This window comes from Sesamum indicum, unplaced genomic scaffold (genome assembly GCF_000512975.1).
Source record: "Sesamum indicum cultivar Zhongzhi No. 13 unplaced genomic scaffold, S_indicum_v1.0 scaffold00330, whole genome shotgun sequence".
Lineage (NCBI taxonomy): Eukaryota > Viridiplantae > Streptophyta > Magnoliopsida > Lamiales > Pedaliaceae > Sesamum > Sesamum indicum.
In genome coordinates this window covers 19045-24173 of record NW_011628223.1, presented here as the reverse complement: position 1 = coordinate 24173, position 5129 = coordinate 19045, and positions in this window count along the sequence as shown.

The window sequence follows — 5129 nt, the reverse complement described above, 5'->3', positions numbered from 1 at the left end:
AGCCAATAGAAGTCTTACAGTGACTGTTTTGGCTACAGGAGCAAAACAGTCATTGTAATCTATCCCTTCCCTTTGCCTAAAACTTTTGGAAACTAACCAGGCCTTATGCCTCTCAACAGATCCATCAGGTCTTAGCTTGGTTTTGTAAACCTATCTGCATCCAATAAGGATCGTTCCTTGATGTAATGAAGATATTTCCCATATTTTGTTCTTTTCTAATGCAGTAATTTCCTGCTTCATGGCATTCCTCCATTATTTTTGTTTTTGTGCTTCATCATAATTTTTGGGTTCCTGCAATGAGTTCAAACTTTGCACAAAACAACTATGAAGAGGAGTTAGTTTAACATCATGTGGTAAAGTCATTCCAGAGGCCTTGTTACAGATGAAATCATTCATCCAAAATGGTTTGCTAGGAATTCTAGTGGACCATCTAGGCTGAACATGCTGCTCACTAACAGTAGGTGGTGGATCATTTTCTATTTCTTTTTTCATCCAAAACTCCTATAGTAGGTAAAGGACAGGAGATGCTGTCTGTTTCATCATTGTGGAAAGGAAATGTTCCTTCATGAAAGACTACATCCCTTGCTACAAACATTTCATTAGTATCAAGATTCATGACCTTATACCCTTTCTTTCCTTCGGCATATCCTAAGAAAACACACCTTATAGCTCTAGGCTCAAATTTTCTTTTGAAAGGTGTTACATTAGTGGGAAAGCAAAGATATCCAAAAATTTTGAGATGTTGATAGCTTGGTTTTCTTTTATGTAGCATTTCATAGGGGGTTTTCCACTTTAATGTAGGGATGGGCATTCTATTTATGAGATAGGTTGCTGTCAAGAGAGACTTAACCCAAAATCTTTCAGGAAGTTTGGCAAAAAACATCAGAGACCTTGCTACCTGTAGCAAGTGTTGATGTTTTCTCTCCACAACACCATTTTGTAGTGGAGTGTATGTGCAGGTTCCTTCATGAATAATGCCTCTGTTTTGGAAGAGAGTCTGACATTGATCATTGATAAATTCAGTACCATTGTCAGTTCTCACCCTTTTAATTTTTAAGTCAAATTCTGTTTCAATCATTTTGCACAAAAATTCCAGTTTCAGTGTTGTTTGTGCTTTGTGGTGCATCATGTAAATCCATGTACTCTGCTGTGATCATCAACTACTGTGCGCATGTAACTACAATGTGCGATAGAATATTGTCTATATGGTCCCCACACATCAACATGTATTAAATCAAACACAGCATTAGTTTGTGATTCACTGTGGGGAAAAGGTAACCTGTGTTGCTTTGCTAAAGGGCAAATTTGACAGTTTCTGATACATTGCATTTCATTCCTCGTAAAAGGTAAATGTGAATCAACTTCTTTGCTGGCATGTCCTAGTCTATTATGCCATAGGTTTTCTCTATCTACAGTTTCAGTTTCAGCCCTTTTCTTACTTTCTGACATAGCACAATTATGGAAAATTTTAAAGTGTTCAATCTTTTCTTCAGGCCTTGGTGAGTGTTCTTGTTCAAGAGTATAGAGCTTCCCCTTTTATCCACCTACTGTCTCTAGTCAGAAGGTCCGGCACAAGACACTTTCCCATTAGAAATGTAACACTAAATTGTCCCTTTGCACAAAGTTTATTGACAGTTAAATTTGGGAACATAAACAACATCCTTGAGAATAATAGATTGAGACAGATAGATATTTCCTGTGTATTGAACTTGACATGAGGAACCACCAGGGAGTTTAATGGAAGTCTTATCTTTTAACAATTGAAGGGTCTTGAAAAGCCTTAGATTCATACACATGTGGGCCGAGACACCACTGTCTATGATCCAAGAGAAATTATCTAAAGAAGTGCAGTTATTATAAGAGAGAAGATTACCTGCAAAGTTTTCTTAATCTGCAAAATTTGAAAAACCCTCATTGAGCTCCTTCGCTTGTAAAGCTTTCTTCAGCTCTTTTCAGATGATTTCAGACAGCCTGTTCTAATCCATGATTGCCTGACTGTTCCTCTCTATCATTCCAATCTGTATATTGAAAGCTTTGTTCCTTGATTGTCTATTGTTTCTTTTCCTTTGTTCTATTAATTCTTTATACTAGTCTGGGAATCCCGTCATCTCAAAGCAGTTCCTTTATGTGACCACTTTTCTTGTAGTGTTCACAATATCCCCTTTTATACCCGGTTCCTTTTGTTTATGCTATGCTTTGTTTTCATGGTTCTTGAGATTGAGCAGTCATTAGTTCTTCTCTGTCAAAGCCATGAACCCCAGAGCCTGTCTTTGTTTTTCTACACTAAGGATCATAGAATATCCTTTGCCAAAGATGGTAAAGGGTCCAATAGAAGAATTTGGTTGTGTACATGGTCATAAGCCTCATTAAGACCCATCAAGAACTGCATCAAATGAGTGGATGAAGTCTTTTCTACCATTTTCTTTGCAGCACCACAAGAACAACAAGGAAGAGGATCCAAAGTTGCAAGTTCATCCCATAATTTCTTCAACTTAGTGAAGTAAACAGCAACAGATTGATTACCTTGTGTAATAGAAGCTATCTCCCTTTGGATTTGATTGAGCAATGGTCCATTGCATTCTCCAAATCTGGCTTCAAGTCGAGCCATAATTCCATTGCAGAGGTTGTATATAAGAAAGCTTCCACAATATCTTTCAATATTGAATTTAGGATCCAGTAGATTACCATATAATTGGTTTTCTGCCACTGTTCAATCTCATTTTTGTCGTCTGTTGGTTTCTGACATGTGCCATCTATGAAGCCTACTTTCTGTTTGGCTCCAAGCGTGAAGTTGATATATCTGACCTAAGAAAGGTAATTGTTACCATTCAAGGGAACAGATACTAGACTCATTACAGGGTGGCCTCCATCTTGGAGTTTCAGAATTTCCATTATCTGTTGTGTTTCTGAATCTTCTGTCTTGATATGAAAAAAACAATGAGAGGAGAATGGATCTTTTACTGCTCTGGTACCATGTCAAAACCAGGCGCAGTAAAGCATTGCGTGTATTTGTAAAAAACGGAAGAGGAAATTTCAGAGAATTGACTCCATTTTCTTTGAATTTAACAGAGTTGAGTACAGGTATATATAGAACAGAGATGAAGCAGTTTTGAGAGATAACAGACCAAACTAACTTTCAAGACATAAAAGAAGCCAACGGACTAATAAAAGCGTGTTAAGAACACGCTTTTATAAGTATACAAATAAAAAATAAAAGCAAATGGCTATTGTTCGCTGTGTTCTTCAGCCTCATATTTCTGCAACTCTTTTGCTTCATTGGACAGATCCAAGTGGCTGGAATAACGTTTTACAAAGCATAATATTGTCGCTTATACTACTACTAGGAACAAAGGCAGCCTGGCAAGGGCTGATTAATTTATCCAACACCCTATTCAACTTTTGAACAATAATTTTTACAATCACTTTATACGGCACGTTACAAGATGATATAGGATGAAAATCCATGACCAGCTTAGGGGAGTGTACCTTGGGTATAAGTGCTAGCAGCGTGGTGTTGATTTGCTTAAGCATCTTACCCGTAGCAAAGAAATTCAATATTGCTTCCGTAACTTCAGTACCCACAATTAGCAAAGTAGCTTTGTAAATGCCTGAAGAAAACCTATCAGGTCCTGGTGCTTTGTCCTCAACAATATTGAACACAACCTATTTCACCTCAATTTCGGTCACCGGTTGGAGGAGCATGAGAGTCTCCTCCTCATTGACCACATGCCTCGCGCATGGCCTCACGTATCGGATATCTATCACCTGCATCCATCTATCTCCACTTAATAGAGCCTGTTAAAAGGAGACTATAATAGTACGAGGTTGGGAATCGCTCTAGCCAATCATCGTTAATGAGCATACGGTCCAACCTCTTCCATAAGCTACGCGAGCTGGAGCTACGGTTATACCACGTGAACCACTCACCCTGAAGCAGGAGCAATCCCATATCCTGAATACACGCATTAAACTTCTCCATGACGACCCTTATACCGCCAGAAATACCACAAACCTCACTGAGGTCATGTATAACATTAAAATCAGCCCCTATCAGCCATGGATCATCCACACACTGACCCCCAAGCATCTCCAAAGATCTCCATAGCCCTCGACGCTTAGCAATATCATTAGCGCCATAAATAATAGTAATAATCACATTCACATGTGTTGCTCTAACTGTCACACGACAATATATATATAGGTCACCTAATGCAATCACATAAACATCAAGTATGTCATCATCCCATGCAACCCATATTAGATTAACAACAGTCATAAAATCAACACACCATTTCCATTGAGGTACAATAAAAGATTGTATGCGATCAATATTAGTAATCAGAACATGCATTTTAAGAAGATCTATAAAGTTTACCTAAACTCAGCTACTAAGTCATTAAGTGCCAGTCGATGGTCCCTTTTGTTCAGGCCCCTCACGTTCCACACCGCAGCATTCAACATGGGTCACCAGTGGGGGGGCTGCTTGTATTAAAACCTCTGGTAATATCATATGCATCATCAAGGAGATTAAGTGCATCAAAAGTATTAAAGATGACTACATCCTTACCTTTACTCCCTCCTTCATTGTCTCCTCGTGCATTAGTTGCACCTTGAGGCTCAGATACGATAGGCTGCTGAGTAATGTTTCCACGTGGGGATAGGTCCATATCTTCCTCCCCAAGCATATCCGGTATGGCTATGGGCTGCTGAACTTGTGCCTTCTACACATAAACATTTACCGGTGGTTTTGGCACTTTCATGGATGGGCACTCCTTCGTGGCATGTCGTAGGCTCATACAAGTGGTGCATTTCGAGGGCAGCCACACATATTTCAAATCAACCTTACATGCAATTTCCCTTCCTTCCACTCGGTTGGCGTCATAATGACCAAGTGCTTCGGAAGTTTGGTATTAATTTAAGCATAACACATACACAAGTTAAATCCAGTCTCGTCCATGCTTAAGTGATCGCGTCCGATAAAGACGTCGTTCGATGCCACTTGCCACCATACTCAAGCCATTGTTTGTCCATAATTCGATTGGCAAGTGTCTAAGTTTAACCCAAACTGGAACTTGGGTATGTTTCAACTTACGTAGTACTTTGCCCGGCTCCCACTTCTGCAACACGAT